The sequence below is a fragment of the Marmota flaviventris genome, chromosome 16 (assembly GCF_047511675.1).
Source record: "Marmota flaviventris isolate mMarFla1 chromosome 16, mMarFla1.hap1, whole genome shotgun sequence".
In the NCBI taxonomy this organism is placed as follows: domain Eukaryota; kingdom Metazoa; phylum Chordata; class Mammalia; order Rodentia; family Sciuridae; genus Marmota; species Marmota flaviventris.
In genome coordinates, this window is record NC_092513.1 from 23478384 (window position 1) to 23490195 (window position 11812).

Genomic DNA, 11812 nt, shown 5'->3' on the forward strand with positions numbered 1-11812 from the left:
CCAAAGCAACTTAGCAAGACCCTGTCTCTAAATAAAATAAAGGGCTGGGGATGTGACTCTGTGGTTAAGCACCCTTGGGTTCAATCCCCGGGCCAAAAAAAAAAAAAAAAAAAAGATATTCTTACTCTGAATACATACTCTGAAGTACAAAGGGCCAAAGGAATGTGATCTTTGCAATCTATTTTCTGAAATTTCTCAAAGCAAATTTTAAAAGATAGAAATTTACACAGTAGCTTCAAGTATACTAACAAATGCTGGAGTAGTGATCTAAATGTATGATAAAACCTCAGTGAAGACTGAAATGGCATTAAATTTTAGATGTAAATTTTTAGCGATGTAACTACTGGCTTCACTCTTCATTTCAAACTTTGTAGCAAAGAGGAACAGCCTCTGATAAACAGAAATTCAAAGCCACCAAATGACTGCTTAAAAGTCCACATTAAAGGCAAAATGTGTATACTGTTAGGCTGTATTTGTTCATTAAAAAAAAAAAAAAAAAAAAAATATATATATATATATATATATATATATATATATACACACACACACATATATATATCTTGCCTAAAAGAAATGCCAAAAAAAGATATCTTCTAAAATAAGCTTTTATTTTCCAATAATTTTAGATTTAAAAAACGTTACAGACAGTACAAGAGTTCCCATGAACACTCAGTTTCTCCTGAAGCTTCGGAACAGATGTTGAAGGAATGAGTTATTTCTAGGAAAGAAAAATGCCCCACCACAGCTTAAATTTCATCATCAGCCAAGACACTGACTTTAAAGTCTCAAGACTGAATGGTTTCATGGGCAAAACAAGACTGTTTTATGATGGTGCTGTTTGACACTCAGAGACCAGTAAGCTTTTCTAAAATGTAACAAGCTGTGACCTGTTTTGATATGGTGCTTGACTGAAGGATGTTTTTTACGTCTTTATAAGGTTGCAAAAGGAAAAATGTATATGACAGAGATGCACATGGTTCATAAAGCCTAAATATTTACTCATGGTCCTTTACAAAAAATTTTGCTGATCCCTACTTCAAATTCCTATGATCTGAAAGCCAAGATATAAAATCTCCTGTGTTTTACAGAAAGATGGACAGAGAGAGACACACACACACACACACACACACACACGCAAGGTTCCAGTGGTGGCAGCATTTTTTCTTCTTTATTCATGTCCAGAGGTCAGCATGGACTTCAAATAGGGTTGTTTTGAAAGTGTTACTGATTATTTATTCCTGGGTACCTGAATATTCCAGTTTTCAATAACTATGTTGAAGTTGTTTTCTGCCATCCATGAACCTCAGAAATAAGGTATAATGTACTTGATGTTTCAAAAGCATTGCATAAGACTTAGTGTGTCACCAAAACACGCAGCTGTGGATGGTGATCTTGATATTAAGATATCAAGCTGTGTTGGAAATTCTTTAATATTGCCAAGAATGTTTCACTCATTTTAAAAAGCCATGAAACCAATTAAGTTTTAAATAGTCAAAGCACATTGGGAAAACAATTAAAAAAATGTATGAATAATTTGAAAGGTTTTCTGCTCTTTGAAAAATGTGGACCTGAGAGGCTGAGGAAGAAGGATCATATTCGAGGCCAGCCTTAGCAACTTAGCTAGGCCCTAAGCGAGATCTAAATTAGGAAAAAAGAAAAAAGAAAAAGAAAGAGAAATTGGAAAGCACTGTACAGGTAGCTAGGTCAAAACAGGAAGGATGGTATTATTCATAACTTCAAGGAAGAAATTTAAGAATTAATTGTGGGCCTTAAAGAAAATGACAAAGAATGTGGAATATGGGAAGAACAAAAGAATAGTGACTAAAACGAAAAGCCAGCAATGAGAAATCTTCATAATACATTGTTAAAAAATAATTCAAGAGCTGGGCATGGTGGCCCATGCCTGTAGTTCCAGCTACTTCAGAGGCTCAGGAAGGAGGATCCCTTGATTCCAGGAATCTGAGGTCAGCCTGGGCAATAGGGTAAGATTCCCAACCTTTAAGAAAGACAAACAAAAACAAAAGAAAATGTACATGAGTTTTGGGGCTAGGGATGTAGCTCAGTGGTAGACTGTGTATGCACTAGGGCCTAGGTTCAATCTCCAGCATCCAAAGTGGGGAAGCTAAAATATTTGTACAAAAAAAGACACCATAAACAAAAATAAATGACAGCACAAGAGAAAGTATCACTTCATATCTAAGGATCCTATTTAGAATAAATGAAGACAAACTCACAAAAAACCAGGAAAGAAATAAGAATAAATAACTCAGACAATAAGCAATTTAGATTATCCTCAGTAGTAACCAAGGAAATACAAAATTTTAATTTTTACCCATATTGCCAAAAAAATTTAAAAAATTAATATGCAGTATTGGTGAAAGTACAGAAAACAAGAATCTTTAATAAGAATACAGCTGGATACAGTGGTACACACCTGTTATCCCAGCTACTCAGGAGACTGAGGCAGGAGGATCAAGTTTCAGGCCAGCCTCGGATATTAGCAAGGCCCTGTCTCAAAAAAATAAAAAAGGGGCGGGGAGCTCAGTAGTAGAGAACCTTTTGTTTCGATCCACAGTATTGTAAAAGAAAAAAAAATTCATAGTCTTCTAGATGGAAATTTAGCCATGACTATAAATTTTGAAAATAATTCCCTCATTCTAATAATTCCAATTATAGAGTATGCTAGAAAAATGCTCACAGAAGAATATAAAAAAAACTAGATGAAGATGTTCAAACTAGCATTAATAAAAAAAAATGGTATCAACAGTGCTTCATGAAAGGTTAAATAAGGTATAACATCCATATCACAGAATATCACGTAACAATTTAAAGAGGGTAAGAACTACACAGGCTTTCATAAATATTATTTTAAATTAATTCGCTTTTTAAACCCGCATAGACCCATTTATGAGTCAATCCAATCAGAAATTAAAACATTAAATGCAATTCTAATATAACTTCTTTTGAGAAAAAAATGAGAAAAGTCTCTAGATATTGACACTGTTAATATTCCCTAAAATACTGTTTAATGCAAGGAGCAAAATCCAGAATATATATGGCATGAAAAACTTATGCTTTTTTAAAAAATGTATTTATTTACAACTTATATATAAATGTATAAAGATATGGAAAGATAGAGAAGGACAAAGAGAAAGGACAGATAACGTGAAATGTGACTTTAAACTTTGACTTGACATAATTTGTATTTCTTCCCCCCAGCTACTCACTCCCTTTCTTTGAAAGCAAATATTATAACCAATTTCTTGTCCTAGACTTGTTTTAAAGTTTAAGGAAACAGGAAACTGGGGAGTGGGGGTTAATGGACCTACTGCCTATGGATAACATTAATGAACAAAATCTTCTATTCATAAATAAAACAAGTATTTTTTCACTCTACTCACACAACAGTTCAGACACAGATTCTGTGAAGATGTACTTACTGCTTCTTTTCCAATACTCTGTACACTGCCTACTTCTGTGACCAGGTGTATACGGGATTTTCTCTGCACATTAAACAATTCTCTAGAAGATACCAACTAGGTGTCCTATAATTCAATTCAATACAATTCTGACACCACCTGGAGATAGTGTCAGATGCCACAGATTAAGTGTTCAGTCTCACAAGACTGCCCTTACTTCAGATGCCAACTCTAAGTAGTAAGTTGTCAACTATACTTCTAACAAACCAGTGCACACAGTGGGGTTCCCATTACTTACTTCTGGTTTGATAAAGAACGATTCCCAGATCTCAGAAGAAAACTTTTACTTATATTTACCAGTTTATTACAAAGGATATACAAAAGATACAGATGAACAGCCAAATAAGGAGGCACACAGGACAAGGTATGGGGGAGAGGAGAGCTCCCAGCACCTTCGGTATTAGGCAACCCAAGAACCTCATGATATCTTCTCTAAGAGCTTATTGTCCAGCACTGCCCTTCCCAGAGGTCAAGAGCGGGGCTGAAAGACCGATCACCAGGTCTTTCTAGTGACCAACCCCATCCTGGAACTCCCAAGGGGTCTTATTCTAAGTCACCTCAAAAGTACACATTCAGAGATAATCAAAAGGGGCTCATCATAAATGACAAGAGACACTCCTATCAGGAAATTCCAAGAGTCTCAGGAGCTGTGTGTCAAGAAAAGGGGCGAAAACCAAATACATCTTGTATAACACTACACTATTTTAATATGTAATTATGACTCTGATATTTACAGTTTCCTTCATAAAGTAGAAGATACGATATATCAATTTATCTATAATATCTATAATCTCTATGTGTGTGTGTGTGTGTGTGTGTATTTACTGGACAATAAGCTCTATAAAAATTCTTACACAAGATTTCATGAGGATGGTGGGTTGCCTAATCCCTTAGGATGCTGGGAGCTCTCCCCTCTCCCATATTTTGCCCTAGTGCCTTTTCACCGGTGTCTTTTGTTTATTTCTATAAAAATTTTTCCTGTATAGTTTATATACACAAGCCCCAAGCTAAACTGTTTTATTCTAATTAGTGGATTTACATACTTTAAACAGACTTTCTGTGAATAACAGTAAGTTATTATAAGTATTAGATATCAGCTAATTTAAAACTCTTATTTAAATAAAAAAAATTAAGCTCAAAGATAGAAATTGGTACATCCAATTTTACTCAGGTAGTTAGTAGTCCAGGGTTCTAAATTGATTTACCTTTCTTAATCCAAAATTTTTAGCTCCTGAGTTTTAGTTATGCTGCTCCTCTTTCTTAGATGCAAGACAAAATTTAATTTACTAAATAAACAATTTATCCACTTCATAGCATTTTAGTTATCAATTTCAGATATGCCATTTTTTCACTTCAATTATTTTATGTATAAATTTCAGTTTGGATCTTTTACTATATACATGTGTTCATGTTTCATAACTTAAAAAATCTTGGTTTCATTAAATATTTGTTCTGAAGACCTTTCCAAGACCTTCCCAAGATTAGTATTCTAAAGTCTTTAGTGCCTAGATATCTATCTATAAGCTCATTATTTTGAAAACAGCAATCTTTGACAGCACTCCCTACATGTTGTGTGCTGTAGAAAGCAACATTTGGAGACAGTTTTAAGTTTGCCTTTATAAAATCCAGAGGGTTTACAGGCTAAATCCAGTTTCTAAATTAGTTTCTGTACTAAATAGTAACACACCTCAGGGGAAGAATTCCAAACCCAAATTCAAATGAGTAAAAGATTTAGGATTCTGTTTTTGGTGTGGAGTGAGTGGCACAACTCTCACCTCCATCCCAGGGAAGATACAGATTTCCCAGTGACCCCCTGCCACTCCACCAAGAGGGCAGTACTTTTTTATGAAGTACAATTAATTTGGGATCCCAATGTCATACAGACTTGGGAAATCAGTTTCCATCTCCTGGTGAGCAATATTACTACTTCAGACCCTTCCTAGTATTTATTGTTCCCTGTCTACCCACGGGACACTTCTCTACCACTCCAGCTCACTGCCAGAGGTTGTATCTTCATTTCTGCATGTGCAAATTTCCCTTTCTTGCTTTCAAACCTGGCTCTGTTTCTATTTCAGTTACCATTACTGTGTTTTTAGAGTAAGAAAGGGAAATTCCAACATGTGACTAATCGACCACCTTAAAGTTGAAGTTGATACAGTCATCACTTTGAACATATGTTATAATTACTTAGTCATCTATTGTGCCCCTACCACATAACAGGGCCAGAATGAGATAAAAAGTTAGTACTGCTCACATATTTCTACTTAAAGCTACAGCAGTCCATGTCTTTCTAGCTATTATGAAACTTACATTTGATAGAAATTTATTAAATCACCACACGTACTACTCTCTTAATGTTCTACTGGTATCTATAGCTCTCCTTTATGAATTAAAAAATAAATAAATAAAAGAAAGAAAGAAAGAAAAAGCCCAGAGCAGTGGCACATGCCTGTGATCCTAGAGACTCAGGAGGCTGCGAAGCATAGCAAGTTCAAAACCAGCCTCAGCAACTAAGCAAGGCTTTAAGCAACTTAGCAAGACCCTGCCTCAAAATAAAAAATAAAAAGGGCCGGGGATGTGGCTCAGTGGTTAAAACTACAGGCTTTCCCCAAGTTTTTTCTTTCTTTCTTTCTTTTTTTTTTTATAACTTCTATGTACCTATGAATTATCTTCACTACCTCAATAATTAGGTATCTATTAAAAATGTACACTGCAGAAGAATAAACAGGAGCCTGCTTTGAGAAACTTTATTGATTTTAATTTTAAGAGAATCTGCTTTATAAGAGATTATTTACTCAGTTTTTTTAATTAGCAAGTTCTTGAAGTCTACTTTTAAGTATAAAATGATTAAAATCTGACTTCATATCTTTTAGGATTATATTGTTTAGAAGGTCCATGCCACTTTACATTCATTAACATACTGCAGAAAGCACTAACCACTGACTCTAGATTCTGTATACGCCAAGTTTCTGTAATCCTTTACAAAATTAGCCAAACAATATAATATTATTAGTAATATTAATTACAGCAACAGCAGCAGAGAAATATGCACCAGGTAGCTTCCCCTCCACTACAATAGTATTAAAAGAGGGCACCCAGGCGAAAGGAGGAGAAAACCTAAATTTTGGCATTGTTATTTAAAAAAAAAAAAAGAGTCTTGAAGGACAACTTGATCACATGTTTATGTGGTTCTTTCAAGGGTAACATCATTACTTACCATAATAAAAACTTTGGTACCAAAATATTATAATATACTGGTGAGGTAGGCAAATTTAAAGGTAGTATGGATACATTTTATTTTAAATCAAAGGCAATCTGAAAAAAATATCTTTTGCAATCAGCAGTTAACTTAATTAAGACCAACATTTAAAATATGAAGTCTTATATTTTCAGCTCTAATTTTGCTTCTATCAAATACTGAATTCAGCCTGTATAATAAAGGTTACATCACCTGTCACAGATAATTGTGATGATCAAATAATAAAATATATGTAAAAGAGTATTATAATTTATAAAAATGCTCTATCATTAAATTACTCAAGTAAAATAAAATATAAAATAAAATTTAATAGTGTTTTTTTGGTATCAGGGATTGAACTCAGGGGCACTCGACCACTGAGCCACATCCCCAGCCCTATTTTGTATTTTATTTATAGACAGGGTCTCACTGAGTTGCTTAGCACCTCACTATTGCTGAGGTTGGCTTTGAACTAGCGATCCTTCGGCTTCAGCCTCCTGAGCCACTGGGATTACAGGTGTGCACCATGGCACCTGGTTTAATGGTGTTTTTAAAACAACAGGCATGAATAAAAAAATAAATAAATAATAAGAAAAATACCCAATCTTTGCCAAAATTAGAATGCAAGACAGTTACAAAGAGAAACTGACAGGTGGAGTTATTATCAGCTGGAGACACATAAAATGAGGAAAACCACACCTAACTCCTTGTTTTATAGTAGGACAGAAGAATAAAAGAAGTAAAAACAAGAAACAAGCCTGGGTGTGGTGGCACATATACCAATAATCCCAGTGGGAAGCTGAGGCAGGAGAATCCAAATTGAAGGACAGCCTCAGCAATTTAACCAGAATCTGTCTCAAAATAAAAATAAAAAAGGGGGTGGGCAGGGCTGGGATTGTGGCTCAGCGGTAGAGCACTTGCCTAGCACGGGCGGGACCCAGGTTTGATTCTCAGCACCACATAAAAATAAAGGCATTGTGTTGTGTCCATCTACCTAAAAGATCCTCTCTTTCTCTCTCCTTTAAAAAAAAGGGGGGGGGGTGGGCAGAAGGCTGGGGATGTAGTTTCGTGGTAAAGGGCCCTGGATTCAATATCCAGTAGAGGGGAGGGGTGAGAAAGAAAAGAAAACCAGGAAACAAAAGATGGTTGAGATTCCAACTTTAAATAAACATGCTAAATCAAGCTACTTACTCCACAGTTTCTTGGATACCGTTAGGACATACCTCATTTTACCCCTGGTGTGTCCGTGTCATTCAACCATACCTGGTCCTTTCCAAAAGTAAATTTTGATAAAGAAGGGGGTTCTTGAACTGGGAGGCAATGGAACTCCCTCTCCATGGTGTTTACAACCTGGACTGGGACTAAAACTGTTACATCATTGGCTACTGGATGTCACCCTCCCCAGGCCTTTACCCAGGAGGCAGAAAAGAGTTGGTTAAGACCTGGGAGAGACCAAAACACTAGACACTGTTCACTAAAGAGAGGTTTTGGCTAATTATCAATTAAGAATCTGTTGTCACCTGTGTTCCCAAATGATCTGGTGTTAGTATGGAAGACATTTTCACTGGTCTGTAACCAAATAAGAATCTAAGACAATGTAATATATTCATAATACTAAACTATTTTTTTGTTTTTATGTCATAATTATGACCTTTCTACCTTTTGGATGGTAAAAATATTCTCTTTTAGGAAAGGATGGGGACAGTAGATTGCAGTAGTTTTTAAGAAGGTCCTTACTCTTGACAGAATTAAAAACTGGCAGTCTTACCTCTGGTCCCAAATTTCCCACCCCCATAAATATATTTTTAAAAAACTTGTCTATAAAGTCCAATCTGGGAACCACTAAGAAGTCTCATTTTTTTTCTCATCAATAAAACAGGGAAAGGGAACTCTGTTTTGCAGAATTGTGTATAGTAATGATAATAGATATATAAAGCATCAAAACCTTAGAGCTTTATAATCTTAATTGTCATAATTGTTGAGCTTGATTGACTTGAAGGTTTATTCACTAAAACATATACCTAGGTTGTCTAGCAAGAGTGGTCAAAGAGCAAGCTCCAGAGTCAACCTGTCTGAACTTCAAATACTGGCTTTGCCATTTGCTACACTGGCGATTCTGAGTTAAGCTACAACCTCCCTGAGTTGCAATTCTTTCATTACTCAAATGGGGATGAACAAGAAAAGCTATTAAATAAGGCTGTTTTAAGAAGTCAATTAGATAATCCATTTAAGATACTTATCACAGTGCTCTGAGTGCTTTGATGAGTGCATTGATTATCAGTCATTCAAGGTGGTCATAAGTTGCTTTCTAAATGCCTGCTAGTTTCTCCATCAACATCTTCTAAAGATGAAATCCATACTAAGAGGCTGTGAAGATAATCATGACTAACATTCATTTAAAGCATTTCTTCAATTTAAATCTCCAGATCAAGAATGAGAATTTGGCAACAGATCCAGGCAAATCAAACATCTCTATGGAGTTGATTCATTACTTCTGAAATCTGTATCATGTTCACCAAACTAAGTATAACATGCAGCCATAAAGCAAAAGACTTTCAAACAAACTAGCTAACCTTTAATAAATTCACCAACATATTAAAATTTTAGTTTAACTTATGTAAACTTTAATATGGATTAGAATAGCCTCTTTATGTGAAATTAAATGCAAATTAGACACAAACAGCATTATAATAGCGTTTAACTTACCAAAAACAAAAACAACAAAACCCAACCCTAAAATGGTAAATAAGTTTTTCCTTTATAATTCTCACATGTATTTTCATTAAAAAACAGAAACATACAGAAACACCTTAGAAGGGTGAAACCCACAAGCAGCTCTTTTTCAGTAACAACTATTAAGCATGAGTATGTTACTCTCAAGAGAATGAAGAACGTCTACAAAAGCATTACCCAACATTTTCTATTAATGCCTGATAAAGGTTATATGATAAAGCACTTCTGGCCTCTATATAGAATTTTCAAGGCTTTTTAACTATCGTTAAGAGTCAGGTACAAGTTACAAATCAGGCCAAAAGTTGATTAAAAGTCCAATTTAAAAGACAATGAGGGCTGGGCTTGTGGCTCAGCCCTAGAGCATTCACTTAGCATGCGCTTGCCCTGGGTTCGATCCTCAGCCCCACATAAAAATAAATAATGTGTCCGACTACAGCTAAAAATAAATATTAAAAAAAGACAATTAAACCTTTGTTCTGTATTTCTGCAAGCTGTGTAACATAACAATATATAATCAACTAGTTATATACTCACACAAAAGATACATCTATTTGTTTTGGGAAAATGACTTCTCTGACTTCCAGAATATTTTGAAACTAAAGCTGAATATTTATGACATTACTTTGCAATTAGTTCAACAACAGGTACAAGTCCTTAAGGGAACACACACGTTAAGAGGGGAGAGTGGAACTATGAAGTTAGACTGCTTGAGTTTAAATCCAGGTTTTTAACTTAACGTTCCTAACTAAGCCTCAGCTTCTTCGTTTGTATACTGGGAGATAATAACAGTACCAACCCCAAAGGGTTATTCTGAGATAATCTACTGAGAGGAGTGCCCCGCCCATCAGGAACAACAGAGCTTCTACTGTTATCCCAATTACAACATTAAAAGAAATAACAATGCCATTAACTGCTTTGCTTAGAAGTGATTGCCACAAGCCTCAGGAAGACAAATCCACAGGTATGAGATGACAAAACGTTTCTTAAAGAAGCACTTCGGTCGAGGTTATTTTGATCTCGCCTTTCACAAGCCACGTTAACTTTCTAGACTAATCTTCAGAACCAAAAAATAAATAAATAAATAAATAAAGTCAAATCTAAGGTCACAAATGCAACACCACAGGCAGAGCTGGTTGTCGCGAGCGTTAAAGAAACACCTGCCAACCCTGGTGCACAGATGCTATTTCAAATGAATGGACTGAACCACTCCGGAACCACTCGGATCTTAGAACTTTCTAGTCTGCAGCAACTCTCTTTAAATGAGGAACACAAACACTGCCACTCCCTCATCCCGGCTGAGAAAAATATTCTGTCTAAGGGGTTTCCAGCCACAAAAATCGGTCTTGACCGGCTCCAGAGGAAGAAAAGAAAAGATGCCCGACCCCCGGGGGTGGGGTGGAAACCCCGGCACCAGCGAGCGTGGAAACCGGGAAAACATGCCCTAAAAGCGTGCGCCGGATCCGACCAGCCCCACATCCTCAGCTTGGGCTGCGCCGGCCGCTTACCTTCATCCCGGCGCGCATCCGCCAGACGCGGGCCGCACGCGTGGAGGCCGCGCTCGGCTTCCCGGGCCGGTCCCGAGAAGGCCGGCGCCCGCTCCCCGCCCAGCCCCGCAGCGCCAGGCCGCCCTCAACTGCGTACCGTGCCATGCCTTACCAGACGTTTCACCCAGCGACAGGTGGTGCTTCGGACGGAGAGGCCGCGGCCCTGCAGCTCGCTCCGCGATGCTCAGAGCCGGCGCCGCCCGGCCCTTCTCAGCTCCGAGTTTCTGAAGCCTGCACCACCTCTGGCTTGCACTGGCCTGGGCGGCCCCCACGTTCCGAGGTAGCCAGGAAAGCGGCGCCGGCCCATGGGCGGACGGACGGGAGCGCGGACCAATGGGAGGCAAGGAGCCGGCCGCGGGGCGGGGCTCCGCCTAGAGGCCTCGCCGCCGGGCGCTCCGGTTCCGCGAGCAGCACCTTCTTCAGCCCGAATCCACGAGGTTAACTGTTCAGAGGCCACGCACGCTTGTGTGGTGGCGATCCCGAGGACGGGAGAAGGACCCCGCAGAGTAGGAGGAACTCGGAGGTGCGCCTCGGTGAAAGAGCTGAGGTAGATTAACGGCGGCCCACGCCGGTCCCTCCTGGGGTCTACCGGAGTGTGGGGGGTCGGGGTCGAACGTTCGCGCGAGAAGAGGCTCTGCGCAGGCGCGGGCGGGGGTATCTGCGGGTACCAGTCTTGGAGTCCCGGGAGAAGAGAGGAAGCTGAGGTCTGGGTCCCTCCTGCACGATCCGTAGAGGATAGGAGACGATGGAGCTGGATACAGGGCAGAAGAATGGAAAGGGAGAAGGGGGAGTGCCCAAGAAACACTAGGCTCCCGCAC

General features: G+C 38.2%; 1 protein-coding gene across 1 annotated transcript in view; it reads right to left on the reverse strand.

The window, feature by feature from the left end:
• The window catches only part of Me2 (malic enzyme 2), a 77228-nt gene extending 65972 nt beyond the window's left edge, over window positions 1-11256 (reverse strand). Inside the window, exon 1 of the mRNA XM_027949042.2 lies at window positions 11107-11256. The gene's annotated coding sequence lies outside the window, so the exon portion shown is untranslated. The remainder of the gene's footprint in view (window positions 1-11106) is intronic.
• Window positions 11257-11812: the final 556 nt, after the last annotated feature.